General features: G+C 51.2%; 1 protein-coding gene across 2 annotated transcripts in view; it reads left to right on the top strand.

The window, feature by feature from the left end:
- RIN2 (Ras and Rab interactor 2) overlaps positions 1-16599 on the top strand; it is a 181793-nt gene that overhangs the window by 12355 nt on the left and 152839 nt on the right. For both annotated transcript variants that reach the window (XM_058679241.1, XM_058679242.1), the window contains exon 2: positions 10621-10746. The gene's annotated coding sequence lies outside the window, so the exon portion shown is untranslated. The remainder of the gene's footprint in view (positions 1-10620; positions 10747-16599) is intronic.

Here is a 16599-nt window from a genome sequence, read left to right as displayed (position 1 = left end):
CTGGAGTTCATCTCAGATGAGCCAGAGTTATTGGAGGATTTAGTGTCTAGGCAGTTAACCCTGTTTAATGTGGGCTTTGCAAGCATTCAGGATTCAGATGTCCGACAATGTGGGATGGTGCAATTCAAGAATGATTTACAAAATATGCAACACCCAGGTCTCACACACTGGACCTGTTTTCCAGATTAAATTCCTGGTAGGAGTGTACCCGCTTAATCCAAAGTCAGGTGAGAAATTCCTCTTGAAAATGTCAATGATTACTGCAGTACAAGTTAAAAAAATACCCGTCGGTCCAATGAACCGATCTCCCCAGGCATCTGGAAAAGCGTGGCTCCTCACGTGGATATTTGGTTCATGGGCGATCAGTGATCATGCAGGGAGCCCACTGCCTGCCTGGTGCAGGAGGGTCGGGCTCAGCCGGAGGAAGCCAGGATGCCTGCCAGCCTTGTGACAAGGGGAGGGAATGAGGATGAGCCGCTGCCATTTCCATCTGCATGTGGCTGCTTCCAGGGCTGACCGCCAGCAGGTGCTTGTGGGCAGTGGGCAGTGGTGGGCATCCTGTCCTTCTCTTAAATATTTATTTATTAATTGAAAGGCAGAATCGTGGTTCTTTCCCCAAATGGCTGCAGTGGTTGGCCCTGGGGCCTGGCCAAGCTGAAGTCAGGAACTCCATCAGGGCCTCACGTGTGGGTTCAGGGGCCCAGACCTTTGGACCATCCTCTGCTGCTTTCCCAGGTCCTTAGCAGGGAGCAGGATGGGAAGTGGAGCAGCCAGGACATGAATTAGAGTTCATACAGGTTGTTGCAGGTGGCTGCCTAACCATAGGGCCCCAGCGCTGCCCCTGGGGTGGTTTTTTTTGAGCCCCTAGGTGGCAGTGGGAAGGCTGCTGTCTGTGTCCTGACACCCTGGTGGCCTTCATGCTGTGTCGCGTCAGAGCATGTGGCTCATCTATTTTGATGAAGTTGTAACCAGCAGATCCTTCACGTCTAGCAGGGTTTATGCTAATGCAGGTTCCTCAAACGAGCTTTATCCTGATTCATGCATTCCAGGAACATTGGCTGCAGGCAGGCGGTGGTCGTGGATGGCACGGGGCCCTTCATGGCCACACCAGCCTCTTCCACTTTCCCTCTAGAACCTGCTCAGGAGCGTCCCAGAGTGGTCTGGGAGATGCTGCCCAGGTAGGGGCTCAGGTGGAGGTGAGGCCCCAGGCGAGGAGCTTGGTCCCCTGAAGCAGGCTCTGAGCAGGTGCCTTCCTGGGAAGAGCTAGATGAGGCAGCCGTGGGGGATATGCTCTTCAAGTCTCTGCAGTGGACAACCAGAGTTGGCCCTGCTAAGGCCCATCCGGCCAGAGCAGGGTCAGGGTGGGGCGGGTGAGGGCTCAGGTGTCACACCCAGCTCCCATCTGCACCAGGCTGAGGACTGTGTAGGCTGAAAGTACAGACTTGATGCCCAGCCTTCCAGGTAGCTTCCAAGCAATGCAGAGAATCCCCGGCAAACAGGTGCCACCCAGGGGGCATGGCAGGACCTGTAGTCCTGAGGTCCAGGTGGTGCCTCCGAGGGCAGCTGTGCCTCTGAGCAGGCAGGCGTGAGGGGCAGCCAGCCACGCTCCATACGAGGCAACTGTTGGGGATCCACGCTTCATTGCGAAGGGCGCTGGGTCCTTGCCTGGGATGGTCCTGGTGGAAGCCTGGCGCATGTGGGTGATGGCTGGTGACAGTCATGACTTGAAGCTTTTGTTGGGCCTCAGTGGTCAGGAAGGATTCGGACACTCAATATTCCTCATGTGGAAAGTTACATATACTAAGGTATGCCTGCTTTATGGGAGATACGTAGAAGTGGATAAAAGTCATTTCTAAAAAATATTTATTTGAAAGGCAGAGTTGCCCGGGGGGTGGGTGGGTGGTGGTTGGAGGGGAGAGATTCAGCATGTTGGTTTATTCCCAAATAGTTGCAGTGACCATGGCTGTACCATACCAAAGCTAGGAGTCAGGAGCTTCTTCCAGGTCTCCCATGTGGGTGCAGCGTTCCAAGGCTTTGGGCCGTCCTTGACTGCTTCCTCAGACACATTAGCAGAGAGCCAGATTGGAAGTAGAGCAACCAGAATTCAAACTGGTGCCCATATGGGATGCTGGCATTGGGGATGACAGCTTTACCAGCTGCGCCACGATTGCAGCCTCTACAATGGATGTTCTGAATGCCACCAAAGCAGTGAATTCCGTTACTGTTTAAACCAGGAGCCCCAAGTTGTGGTAGAGAACCTAGAGAACCGTGGTTGTCAGGATCCCAAATCCCTCAAAAGGAAGCATTCCCTCCCATGTTGCACTTCCCAATATCCCCGGTAGAGGGCAAGCGTGAACCAGCATCTCCAATTAGCTTTCCGTTCACTGCTGGTCCCGCAGCGAAAATTTATCACAGAAGGAGCACAAGGCAGAAGATGAGTTGCAGGCTGGGGTCCATTCTGCAGAGAGCAGTAGGAGCATGAAAGCGTTTCAACTGATTTGCTTTCTATCCAGTTAAACACACACACACACACACACCCCACAGAGCAAAAGAAAATTGTAATGCAGCATTCCAAGGAGAGTGTTTATGGGCACTGTTCAAGTCCCAGCTACCTCATTTGTCATTCAGCTTCCTGCTAAAGGCTTAGGAAAGCAGCAGAGGATGTCTCAAGTCCTTGGAACCCACACCCGTGTGGGGAGACTTGGGGGACACCTTGGCTTCCTGGCTTCAGGCTAGTCCAGCTTTGGTCATTGTGGCCATTTGGGGAGTCAACTAGCGTTTGGAAGATCTCTCCCTGTCTCTCCTCCTCTCTCCATAACTCTGCTTTTCACTTAAACAAATCTTTAAAAAAAGTCAATCTCAACTCAAAAATTCAGGCGCTTTGATCTAGAATGGACAAAACTCAGGAACATATGACAGGGAGATGACCAAACTGCAGAGAGGGGTTGGAGAGCACCCGGGAACCACTCACCTGCGCCAGGTGTGTGCTGCCTTGGTCTTTATCCCTGCGTTTCTCTTTCCCCAAGGCCAGTGTAGGAACACAGGGCCTACTTAGCCAGTGGAACTGTTCAGCCGATCTTGGTGGTTTTACTGCCCTTGCGGAGACTGCAGGGAAAACGGGCGTGCCTCACTTTATTGTCCCTGACTTTGTCCATGCTTTGCTGATCCTGCAGGTTTTTTTGTGTCAGTGTCAGATTTTCAGCTTGTGGGCAATGCTGCATCAAGCGAGTTGAGGAGTGCCGTTTTTCCAGCAACCGGAATGAACGCTGGTTTTTTTTCCTCCAAGCTATGAGGTATTTCTTTGCTTAAGGTGTGTGTACTTGCACTTTCAGACATGATGTGGTTGTGCCATAACAGACTGCATTGCAGTGTGAACACAGCTTTTAGGAGTGCTGGGAAGCCATAGTTTTCGGCCGACTCCCCTTATTGCAACAATCACTCGATCGCAGTGGCTTGAAATTGAAGGCACCATGTCTCCAAGGTGTGAGTGCCGAAATCCCCCAGGACGAATCAAGGGATGCTTTTGGAATAGATTACACTTTGGGAGAGCTTCATTCGGCTTGGTCAGAGGTCAGAATTTCAGACACCCGCTTGGCAAACCGCACGGTTGTGACTGACTACACTAAAGGATGTCTTGTTTTGTAGAAAGAAGAGGTCATTTCCAGCTGTGACCTTTATCCTTGAAGTTGAGTCTGAGTCCAGGAACACAGTCTCTGCCTCTCCCTAACATTCTGCTTTTTAAAATAAATAAATAAATCCCTTTAAAAAATAGCTAGGGGCTGGCACCGTGGCTCAACAGGCTAATCTTTCATCTTTAAGCGTCAAGATCCCATATGGGTACTAGTTCATGTCCCGGCAGCTCCACTTCCCCTCCAGCTCCCTGCTTGTGGCCTGGGAAAGCAGTCAAGGACGGCCCAGAGCATTGGGACACTGCACCCACATGGGAGACCCAGAGGAAGCTCCTGGCTCCCAGCTTTGGATTGGCTCAGCTCTGGCGGCTGTGAGCATTGGAAGAATGAACCAACGGATGGAAAATCTTTGTGTCTCTCTGTAAAACCTGCCTTTCAAATAAAAATACATAAACCTTTTTAAAGTAAATTTAAAAAAATCTAAATAATTAAGACGATGGCATCAGAACAGGGATGGACAAATAGATCAATGGAATAGATGTGAGACTCTGCAGACAGACATGGAAGAAATGACATCATGTCACTTAGAATAAGAGCTACACCTGGGGGCCAATGTGGTGGCCTAGCACTTTTTTTTTAAAGATTTATTCATTTTATTACAGCCAGATATACACAGAGGAGGAGAGACAGAGAGGAAGATCTTCCCTCCGATGATTCACTCCCCAAGTGAGCCGCAACGGGCCGGTGTGCGCCGATCCGATGCCAGGACCAGAAACCTCTTCCAGGTCTCCCACACGGGTGCAGGGTCCCAAAGCTTTGGGCCGTCCTCGACTGTTTTCCCAGGCCACAACAGGGAGCTGGATGGGAAGTGGAGCTGCCGGGATTAGAACTGGTGCCCATATGGGATCCCAGGACTTTCAAGGCGAGGACTTTTAGCCGCTAGGCCACGCCGCCGGGCCCGGTGGCCTAGCACTTTAAGCCTCTGCTTGTGGTGCCGGCATCCTGCATAGGTGCCGTTTTGAATTCGAACTCCTCCATTTCCAATCCAAGTCTCTGCTGATGCACCTGGGAAAGCAGTAGAAGGAGGCTTCAGTGCTTGGGCCCCAGCACCCACACAGAGACCCAGAAGCTCTTGGCTCCATTATGGCCCTTTGGGGGATGAACCAGTGGATGAAAGATCTCTCTCTCTCTCTCTGTAACTTTAGCTTTCAAATAAATAAGCACATAGGCGGATAAAAATAAATATATTTTAAAAAGTATCTGCACCTGAGCTTCAAGGCTAGAGGAGACACGTCAGTCAGAGGTTCCCAGGGAAGCTGGGTCCCCAGGCTGGTGCCCACCCCACAGGGTGGGTCACCGACTCCGGCACTGAAGCCGAGACACGCAACCTCCTGAAGAAAATGCACGCAGATCCTTGGCGAGCCGTGGAGCAGCGGCAGTGCTGTCCCCTGAGATGCCTTCCGTTGGGCAGCACTCTGTGTGTTCTTTCTATTCCTTTCACATCTTCCTGTGCCACTGGCTTCTCTGCTCTGTTGACTCTGTCTACACCCCACTGTTTGCCCTGATCTGTGAAGTGGGTTCTGCCTGACAGGTGCTGCTCCCACCTGGCTCCCCCCGTGGCACCTGTTGCACTGTGGTCTCTCTAGTCCCCTTCGGTCGCTTCACTACCTTCTGTGTCAGCGTCAGTGTCCCTTGCCGTCTGGACTTGGAGCGTACATGAGTGGGAAACCAGCTGCAGCCCCGAAAGCTGATCCCGGAGGTGCCTCCTCGTCCTTGGGTGCCAGGTCCAGCTCTGCTCTGTTCCTGATTGGGTCTGACTCCGCTTTCCCATGATGGAGGAACACACACTGGTTTTTCCTTTTCCCCTAAAACAATCCTTTGGGACGCTCATTCAGACTTTGGCCTAACTGCGCTCCACATCTCTCATTCTGTCCACTTCTGGGCAGGTCCAAGCTTGGCCGCCGTCCCACCCACGAATGGCACCCGGACTTCAACAGAAGGCTTGATTTAGCTCTTGCACTAATTCGTTCTTCCCTGGGTGTAGTTACCCAAACGCCTCTGATAATATTTCGACTGCCACTGGGTTTCTCAGTCCGAACCTTCTAGAACCTCAGACCCAACTTCTGCAACTAGGGACTTGTGGCACACCGGTGACCAGCCGCTCTCCCAGCAGGTCAGGTGGCCTGCTTCCGACAGCACTTGACCCCTGGTCTTGCTATGGGGGAGGCAGGCATTCTTCACTCTTCCTCCATTCTCTCTGCACATACGCAGATTTGGAGAGTTGTTGTTTTTTAAATCCTGATCCAGAATAATCCATTTGTTCATAGTAATTCCCAGTTGACTTTGGACTTTTTGAGTTAGGCACAACGGACCTGAAAACACAATAGCCACCCACCTGCCCATGCCCGCTCCTCCTTCAGGCTCTCCCGGTCCCTGGTGGCCGTAAGTGACCCCCCGTCTTCACATCGTCACAGGAGCCTGTTTGTGCCCCAACACTGAGCCACATCAGTGCGTGTTTGAGAAATGGAATAGGCAGGAGGATTGGATTGTGTTGTGACTTGCATCGGCAGATTAGAATCGGAATGGTTGGGACATGGCACAGGTCATTTTTGATGATATAAAATTTCCACAATCATGAATGTGCTTACGTGAAAAAAGAAAAAGATTCAGAAAAAATCCTGTCTTTTATTTAATTGGATCTTATAGTTTTAAGAAAAAGAGAGGAGGGAGCTGGCATGATAGCGCCACCTTACAGAGCTGGTATTCTATATGGGTGCCGGTTCATGTCCTGGCTGTTCCACTTCCCATCCGGCTTCCCCTCCCAGTGGCCCGGGAAAGCAGTAGAGGGTGGCCCAAAGCTTTGGGATCCTTCAGCTGCATGGGAGATCCGAGGAGGCTCCTGACTCCAGGCTCCTGGCATCAAATCGGCTCAGCTCCGGCCCTGTGGCCATTTGGGAAGTGGACCCATGGATGGAGGTGTTTTGTCTCTCTTTGTAAATCTGCCTTTCCAATAAAAATAATCTTTTTTTTTCTTAAGGCTCTTTGTTTCTCTGCTCTGTAAATCAGGCTTTCCCATAAAACTAAATAAATCTAAAAAAACAAGAAAAGTTAATTTTGGGCCCAGCATGGTGGCCTAGTGGATTAAAGTCCTTGTCCTGAATGCGCTGGTATCCCATATGGGCACCTGTTGGTGTCCCAGTGGCACTGTTTCCCATCCAGCTCCCTGCTTGTGGCCTGGGAAAGCAGTCAAGGACGGCCCAAAGCCTTGGGACCCTGGAAGAAACTCCTGGCTCCTGGCTCCTGGCTTCAGATCAGTTGCAGCACCAGCCATTGTGGTCACTTGGGGAGTGAATCATCGGTCAGAAGATCTTTCTCCCTGTCTCTCCTCCTCTCTGTATATCTGGCTTTGCAATAAAAATAATAAAAAAAAAATCTTTAAAAAATAGTTAATTTTGGAGCTCCAGTGCTAGGGTTCAGATTGTTCAGGGCCAATGGGTTTTAATTTTAAGCTTTAATCTTGGAAAGAGGACATATCAGATAAAAAAAGATGACCTACTAGGGTAGGATACGCATATATTGCTCCAGCTGTTATGTGTGAAGTCACAGCTGGATGGTTTGAGGAAGATGGAAATCATTATATGAGGAACGGTAAACAAGCCCATTCGAAAGTAATTAGAATTTTTAAAAAAGATTTATTTATTTTATTGGAAAGTCAGACATATATAGAGGAGGAGAGACAGTGAGAAAAGATCTTCCGTCTGTTGGTTCACTCCCCAAGTGGCCAAACAGGCTGGCGCTGAGCCAATCCGAAGTCAGGAGCTGGGACCTTCTTCCGGTTCTCCCACGCAGGTGCAGGGTCCCAAGGCTTTGGACCGTCCTCAACTGCTTTCCCAGGCCACAGGCAGGGAGCTGGATGGGAAGCAGTGCCTCCAGGATACCAACAGGTGCCTAAATGGGATCCTAGTACATGCAAGAGGACTTTAGGCACTAGGCTACCGCGCCAAACCCAGTCATCAGAATGTTCTTAAGAGAAGTTTGTGGAAGAGGCAGAAGAGATGACCTGTGGTGGTGGTCTTCATCCCGCTGCTGGGAATGGAAAGGGGTGTGTTCCCTTTCCACTCTCCCTGTCTGGCTTCTCATGCCACCCTTTGGGGTTGGGTGAGGAGCGGGACACAGCTCGAGCGAGACAAGATCAGGGGTGCAACAGGAGCCAGCAGAGGGGCGCACTGTCACAGGGACGGATGCCTGTCAGACGGAGAGTTAGGTTTGGCTCTGCCTGACTTGGCACGGCGTGGAGGACCCCTTTGTGAGCAGTGAGCCCAGTCCGGATTTCAGCAGCAAAAATCTGCCTCAGAGACTTCCAAGTCAGGATCACACAGATCCAGTACTGACCGTGGCCCCCACGTGTGATGCCCCGTGTGATTTGCAACAAGCCAGAGCCCATTTGGGCTCTTAGAAGCAGTGCTGTGGAGGAGGGAAATAGCCTGAGAGTGAGCGGTCAGCATGAGGAGCTGTGTGTACCCTGAGCCGGATGCGAGAGTGAAGATCTTGAGTGTGCCTGTCTTATTTCTGTGTAAAGATTTATCTGTTTATCTGAAAGGCAGTTATGGAGCAGAGGGGAGAGAGATAAGCTCTTTTATCTACTGGTTCAATCCCCAAGTGTCTGCAATAGCTGGGGCTGGGCCAGGCTGAAGGTGGGGACCTGGAACTCCATCTAGGCATAAGTAGTTTCACCAGGTAGTAAGCTAACCTGCTGCACTGGGATGCTGGCCCCATTAATGAGTGTTCCCGAGTGTTCCCAGGAGCAAGGGGCCCAGGTACTCAGGGACTCGGCAGAGTAAGAGCCACCACGGGGTCAGAGGAGAACAGCAGATGTGTGACCAAGCCGAGTAGGTCTGTTTTGCCACTGGGCAGCACATGGCACTAGGGAGATCACTCACTGCAGCCCCTTGGTAGGCTGTAGGAAAGGCTGCGCCGTGGCGGGCTGGCATCATGGGACCTTAGAGTCGTTGCAGCATAAGGGCAGGAGGGGGCAGCAGAGGCTTAGGTGTGCAAGGCTCTGTGTGTGTGTGTGTGTGTGTGTGTGTGTGTGTGTGTGTTTTGAGAAGCTATCTGTGTTGCCTGTTTGTGTTTCTGTGGTGTGTATGTGAGCATGTGTATGTGTGTATGTGTGGGGGCGGCTGTTAATTCAGCAAATATACCAGTCTGACCAAAGAATGCTGGAGGCCAGTAAGGTTTGGGAAACAATTTTGAAGAGCAATACTGTATGAGTGTAATGTGAGCTATATTGTCATCTGGTCCTTTTCTTTTTTGGGGTCGCATTTGTTTTGAAGTTGAAAGCTATCAGTAAAAGTAATGTTCTGTTTTACTTGGGTCAGTGTTGTGGCACAGTGGTTTAGGCTGTGGTCTGTGCTGCTGGCATCTTGTCTCAGAGCACTGGTTAGCGTCCTGCTGTGCTTGGGATCCAGCTCCCTACCACTGCACCTGGGAAGGCAGCGAAAGTGGCCCGGGTGCTTGGGGCCTGGCCACCTCTGTGGGACACCCAGATGGAGTTCCAGGCTCCTGGCTTTGGCCTAAGCCAACCCTGGCTGTTGTGACCCTTTGGCGAGTGAGTCAGTAGATGGAAGATTTCCTCTCTTTCTCTGTTTCCCTCCGTCCTTCCCTTTCTGCGTCATGCTGCCTTTCAAATAAATAACAAAAATCTCTTAAAATAACGTTTTATTTAGGAACAGATGTTTGAGCTAATGGTAACACCCCTAGTTAGAATGCCTGCGTGCTGTAGCCGGGTGCCTGGGTTGACACGCAGCTCCAGCTCTGGACTCCAGTTTCCTGCTAACCCAGGCCCCTGGCGGCAGAGGTGAAGTTCAGCTGGCTGAGCCCCTGCCCCTCATGGGAGCTGGGTGGAGCTTCTGCCCTCTCCCCACTGCTCCTCCAGCCATTGAGAGCATTTGGGGATGCGAACCAGCTAATGGCAGTTTGCTTTCTCTGTTCGCCTTACTTTCTCTTTCTATCACAAATAAATAAGCAATTTGAAATGTACACATTTTGTTTGATTCAGTGTTTTGAAATAGTTGTGCATGTCATCATTATGAAGACTTATTACTTAGGTGTTTATTCTGCATCTTTTCGTACTGGGTCTCTGTGTTTGCTACTCACAGCGTGTCTCTATTTGGGTGTGTTATCCAAGGCCATGAAGGGCCAGCGGCTGTTCAGGTGGGCAGCCCAGCCACAGAGGGTATATCTGGTAACGGTAGAATGGCTTTCTCTGGATTTTCTTCTTTTTGCTGGAGAGAGAGAGAGAGAGAGAGAGAGAGAGAGAGAGAGAGAGAGAGAGAGAAACAGCATCTTTTTGCACTACAATGCATTTAAATAAAAAATCAGGAAGGAAAAAAGAGAGGGAACAGTATTCCCAGAACCATCTTTTAGACTGAGCTTAGGAGTTTCTAGGCTGAAACACAGCAGGGTAACTTTGGATATAAAGCCAGCAACAACAGAGCCCACTAATAAGTACCGGAGAGACACAGGAGGAGATTCCTGGTCAGAAACCTGTGGACCTGGATGTGAAGGAAGGGGTGTGTGTGACACCTGCCTGGACAGGGTTGGGGAGGGGTGTGGGGAGGAGAGATCAGATACAGAGCCGGGCGGAGCAGCTGAGAGTGTGTGCAAGTTAACCAAACATGAGGCTGTCTTATCCAGGCATAAGGGTTCTGAGATGAAAGAAAGACCACATGAAAATTGGCTGTTGGAATGCCCGGAAACAATCTTGAAAGATACACTCCAAATTCCAACACTGTTTGCCTAGCCGAGGCTACCTGTGCTGGTGCTCATGGTCTAGGGGGGGCTTGAACTTTGACCTGGTATTAGTATTTTTCTTTCTGTTTTTGCAAGCAGGATGTTGGCATTCCTGGATGCAGGTGGGTGTGAGAGGTGTGGTTGGTTTTCCAAAATGCACACGAACCCTCCTGCAAATGGCCCGTTCTATGTGTCGTAGATGGAAACCAGCGATCCAGAGTTCTGAGCTTCTTCCAGAAGCGTCACCCGGGCACAGCCTTCAGGATGCTGTGGAAGTCAGGCTGAGCTCCCGTGAAGACAGCAGGAGAGATGCTGGTGTGAAGCGGTGAGTAGCACCCAGGCTGTGCAGCCTCGGGCATGGCCAGCCCATCTCCAGGCTGTTGTGGTCATGGGGATTGTGGGCCTGGGCTGGGGCGTGTTGCTGAAGGATTGTGTTCACGATGCAGCTGCAGCGGGGCTACCCCAGCCTCAGGACAGGTGGGCAGCCCTGGCAGCAGAAAGCAGAAGCCCTCACAGGCATGCGGCACTAGCCTCGCGTTGGAGGCAACTTGCCAAAGGTTCATCCTTTATCTCTCCCAGTGGCATGAATTGGGCTCTGCTTGGACCCAACCCCGAGTCAGGTGCTACTAGGGGGAGGGAGCCTACACCAGAAGCAGCTCATTCCCCATTGCCTTCCCTCCTGTCCCCCGTTTCAGGTATTCCACAGAAATTACATCACAGGGACAGACATTGGTCTAGGTCACTGTGGCAGGTCATGTTTTTCAAAAATGGCCATGGCCATCTGACTGCTACTGCTTTATCCGCTGGGTCTCTGTGCCTTCCCTTTGAATCTGGGCAGGGCGCAGGGGTGACCTCAACATACGGAATGTGGCAGAAATGATAGTGCCTGGGGTCGGTGTAGTGGCATAGTCGATAAAGCTGCTACGTGTAATGCTGACATACTAGATAAGTGTCTGTTTGTGTTCCAACTGCTCTGCTTTCAACCCCTGCTAATAGCTTGGAAAAAGCAATAGAAGATGGTGTAAGTGCTTGGGCCCCTGGAACCCACTCGGGAGACCTGGGAAAAGCTCTTGGCTCCTAGCTTAGGCTTGACGCAGCCCGGGTCCTTGTAGCCATGTGTTGAGTGGACCAGCAGATGGAAAATCTCTCTCTATCCTTCATTCTTGTAACTTTTTGAAATAAATAACTAAATAAATGTTTTAAATACGCTGAGTGGCCGTTAAGCTTTAATCAGGAAAAATGGTGTGGCTCCCACCTGGCTGCACTCTTCTCGTGGGATGCAAGCCTTTGACACTAAGCCACGCGTGAGGAGGGAACCCAGACTCTATAGAGAAGTCCCGCCAAGTGTGGTGGCTGTGAGCCCCACTCCTTGCCAGTGAGACTTTGGAGTCTGGCGCCACCAACTTGTAGTCTCCTGCACTGGTGCTGGGGAGCAGACAGGTGTGCTCCTGGCGACCAGCCCTGCTGAACCGTGCCCCACTTCCGATTCAGAATCCAAACCAACATTGTTTTGAGTGTGCTAGTTTAAATCCGCTACAACGCTACTTCAGGGAGATACCGTGGCACTCCCAAGGAAGCAAACAGGTGGCGTGACTAGATCAAGGTCTGTGTTACTGGAATTTGAACTGGGGCTGTCTGACTTTAGCCTTGGGATATCAGTTGCCACCCCAGCTACACGTCGCTCTGGGCTGGAATCAAACACAAGTGCTCTCAAAGAAACCAGACCTTACTGGAGTAAAACGACAAGAGAGCAACATATTAGAGAGCTGGCTTTGCCCGGCATCTTGTGCCTCTGTGTGCTGTGTCTGGACCTTACTTCTGTGTTTCACATCCCGGCTTGCTTGGAGAGTTCTCCGGAATCTGTGCTTAGGTCTTCTGGTGTCTGCTCATGCCATCCGGTGCTCTATCCTGTTGTGTAAAATCATTGTCATGTGTGACTGTGCTTGGTGCTTCTGTCCCCTGACTGGGCTTGGAGGATATCAGGGACTGCACCAACTCTCGCGTGCCCCACCTTGCTTCGTCTCACATAGACCTTGACCTGGAGGGGACATTAACCAAACTGCAATAGCATTAAATGTGGATTTTCTTGATGATGATAATGAAAAGGCAAGGAAGCATGTATTTCCAGGTATAAAGGAAGCTATGGTCTTGGTGTTGGAAGTTTGTCTTTTGAAGCTGTTTGAAAGTCCATAAGGGGACTGACATTGTGGCACAGCACGTTAAACCTCACCAGTGTCACCAGCATCTCATAGGCGCACTGGTTCAAATCCCAGCTGCTCCACTTCCACTCCAGCTCCCTGCTAATGCACCTGAGAAAGCTGTGGCAGATGACCCGAGTGCTTGGGCCCCTGACACTGATGAGGGAGACCTGGAGCTCTGGGTTCCTGGTTCAGCCCTTGGCCTGACCCAGCCGCAGCCATGTGGGTGCTGAAGCCAGTACACGGAGGATCTCTTTTTCTCCCCCTCGTTCCTCTCTGCAGTTCTGTCTTTCAAATAAATAAAATTGTTTAAAGACTAAATGAGGCACAATACAACTTGAAAGAGTTTATTGAAGCAAAGGATGAGTCATGAATCAGGCAGCTGCAAACCAGGAGTGGCCCTGCAGCTCCAATGAAGGAAGCAAGAAGAAAGCTTTTAGCAGATAGACGAGGAGGTCAAGGAAATGCCTGATGAATTACGTGCTTCTAACGTGCTTGTCGCTTGTAGTCCACTGGGAGGTCCCTAGTGAGACGATTATAAATCTATTGGCTAATTCTTATTGATTGAGCTTATGTTTTTCCTTTTTTTAATATTTGTTATTTCAAGGGCAAATTTATAGCAAGAAAAAGAGAGGTTTTCCATGCGCAGATTCAACTCCCCAAGTGGCTGCATCAGCCAGAGCTGAGTTAATCCACAGCCAGGAGCTTCTTCCAGGTCACCCAAGGCTTTGGACCATTCTCCACTGCTTTCCCAGGCCACAAGCAGGGAGCTGGAAGGGAAGTGGAACTGCCAGGATTCGAACCAGTGCCCATATGGGATCCCGGTGCATGCAAGGTGAGGACTTTAACCACTTGGCTATTACGCAGGGCCCTGTAATTAGCACATTTTATAGCATAACTTTAGGAAAATGTCCCACGTCTCGTTGTCAGCACTGCAGTTCAATCACTGTGATAGAAGCATAACCTGTGTCCCAGTATAGTCACAGCGACAGCTTCGGGCACTGCAATCAGTCTCTCCCATTCTCACAGAATGAGGCCCCGAGAGAGAGAGCTGTAGCTTCCCCACTGGCTCCCTCCCTCCCCAAATACTCTCAAGAGCCAGAGCTGAGCCTGGTCACAGCTGGCAGCTGGAATTCCATCCAAGACTCCCACATGAGTGGCAGGCATGGACCCCAAAAAGTAGAGCCATCCCCAGCTGCTCCCCCCAGGGACACGTGGGCAGGACACTGTGGCTGGACTTGACCACAGGCACTGCAGCCCAGGACGCAGCATCCACGCAGTGTCACAACAGCTGTGCCACGCACACATCCCTCCGTTTTAGTTTACTATAACAGATCCCAAGATTTCATTCTCATAACCACCATCCTTCCTGTTAGATGAAACATCTTTTTGTGTTGAACTTTTATAAAGAAACGGCATCAATAAAACACACTGATAAAGTCAGCAGCCACAGGAAGTGCCGGCACAGCCCTGGGAAGGTTGCTGTTTGAGTGGAGAATATTCTCATGCTGTGGGTGGGGGAGCAGACATACAACCCTGGAGAACTGGCAGTGTTCTGGGCTAGAGGTTCCATCTGGTGTGTCCTCACCCCAACTTGTATTGAGGCCTGCTCCCCAGGGTAAGGGTGTTGGGAGATGTCAGGTAGGTGGGTGGCAGTGGCCCAAGCACTTGGGGCATCCTCTGCTTTCTCGGGTGCACTAGCGGGGAGTTGAATTGGAAGTGGAGCAGCTAGAGCTCCAGTCAGCAGCTATATGGGATGCCAGCACTTCAGGCAGCGGCTTGACCTACTGCACCCAAGCGCCAGCCCCACAAGCTGTTTCTGCCCTCACTGAACCTGTTGTTGCATTTATGGCTCACTCAATCATGCCTGCTTCTCTGAGTCACTACCGTAGCTCAGTGACAGGGCCGGGCAGGAGGGGAGTTTGCAGAGTTTTGCCTTCCCGCGGATGGCACGTCTGTAGGTTTAGTCAACCACAGCTTGAAAGTACTTGAGGAAGAATGTATTATATTGGTACTGAACATGATATTGGATGCTTTTTCTCTGTCCTGAGTTCCTAAGAGTGAAGTGTCAAGACTCTGGCCACAGTGTTAACGGTGTTTTAGGTGTTATACGAGATGATGTGCAAGGTGTGAGAGGAGAGGCAGAAGTTATCTGCTAACACCAGGCTGCGTCATGGCGACAGGAGCGCTCAGGGAGTTTCCTAGCCTCAAAGGCATCCGGACCATTCCCTGTGGATCCTCAGAGATGACTGTATCCATTTGTTTAAACTTTTAAAATTTTTGTTGAAAGACAGAGTTACAGAGAGAGAAGGAGAGACAGAAAGAGAGATCTTCCATCTCCTGGTTCATTCTTCAAATGGCCACAACAGCCAGAGCTGAGCTGATCTGAAACCAGGAGCCAGGAGGCTATTCCAGGACTCCCATGCAGGTGCAGGGTCCCAAGGACTTGGACTGTCCTCAACTGCTTTCCCAGGCCGTGGGCAGGGAGCTGGATGGGAAGTAGAGCACCCAGGTCTTGAACTGGTGCCCATATGGGATGCTTACCCTGCAAGCAGAGACTTAACGTGCTATGCCGTGGCGGCAGCCCCAGGTGACTGTTTTTATCCTCATTTAATAGACAAGGAAACTGCTCCCTAAGAGGTTACACAACTTTCCCTAGTTAGATAGCGGCTAGCCTGGGACGTGGAGCTATGCGGTGTGATTTCACTGTGTTGAGCACTCCCTGCGAGGGCTGCCTGCCTGGCAGACAGAAAGGGCAGCTCCCTGGCCTTAACATCACCCCTCCTTCACTTTGGCAAACCAGGTAGGAGGTCTGGGATGGGAAAGCAGGTGCAAGGCAAGGCTGGAGCAGAGCTCCTGTAGCAAGCCGGAAGTCAACTATAATCTTTGGGTTTACCCTACCTTCCACCTGGATAATTAGGCAATTTTTGCTACCACAAGGTCATGTCTGGCCTTTTCTCCGCTGGGTTGTGGAGGGGTTGGGAGCCCCAAGGCCAAGTGTGAACCTTTAAGGAGCAAATCCACCAGGGCAAAATCCTTGAGCCACAGCCATGCCTGCTTGAAATCCTTCCTCTCCCCGGACACCGCCCTCTGGGGACACCTCCCGCAGCTTCTACCTGCCTGCACCCAAGAAGCCAGGCTGCAGCTGCAGCGTGTCGCCTGAACTTGCCCTCATTATCTTCCCTGGTTCTCCTGCTTCCCCACTCCATGCCACAGAGTCTCACTCAGTGGAAGCAAGAGGGTGATGTTTAGGTGGGAGCAGGGAGCATCGGGGCACAGCTGGAGGATACACGTCAGAGCCTGTGTTTCAGAGATTGTTCTAGAAAAGCTGGTCTTGCAGTACTGTCCTCGGAGGGGAGGTGAACTCGCACAGACAGGGAAAGCTGCAGGGGTCAGTCGGGATGTTGCACAGACTTGGCTGGCTGATTTCCACTTGCTGGACGCTCCTTAGACGTCTGCTGTGAAAGCTCTGACTGGCTCCTTCTCCAGCAGGCAGGTGCTTTGGGGAACCCTGTCCTCCTGCTGCGCCTTTTCCATGTCATGTCACAAGGCTGGAAAGCCTCGTCTGAGCACTTCTGCTTGGTGGTGGTTTGGCGATGCTCCAGGAGAAAGAACCCCTTTTATCTGTTAGGGAACTAAAATCAAGTGAGCGGTGAACGCTTTTATTTGTGGCTTTTGTGGCACAGTGGGTTAGGCTACCGTTTATCAGGCATCCCATATCAGAACGCTGGCTTGAATCTGCATGCTCTGCTGCTGCTCCAGCGTCCTGTTCATGTATCCGGGAAAGCTCAGGGCTTGGGCCCCTGCCCTGCCCCCGTTGAAGGAAACCCAGCCAGGGTTCCAGGCTCCTCGCTTTGACCCCAGCCATTATAGCCATTTGGGGACTGGATCGGCGGATGAAAGAGCTCAGTCTCATTCTCTGTCCCCCTGCCTTTCAAATAAATAAACCTGTAAGAAAATTAGAAGGCCCCGCGTGATGG

This window comes from Ochotona princeps, chromosome 22 (assembly GCF_030435755.1).
Source record: "Ochotona princeps isolate mOchPri1 chromosome 22, mOchPri1.hap1, whole genome shotgun sequence".
In the NCBI taxonomy this organism is placed as follows: Eukaryota; Metazoa; Chordata; class Mammalia; order Lagomorpha; family Ochotonidae; genus Ochotona; species Ochotona princeps.
The sequence above is the reverse complement of the archived record's forward strand: the minus strand, read 5'-3'. Positions and strand labels throughout refer to the sequence as shown.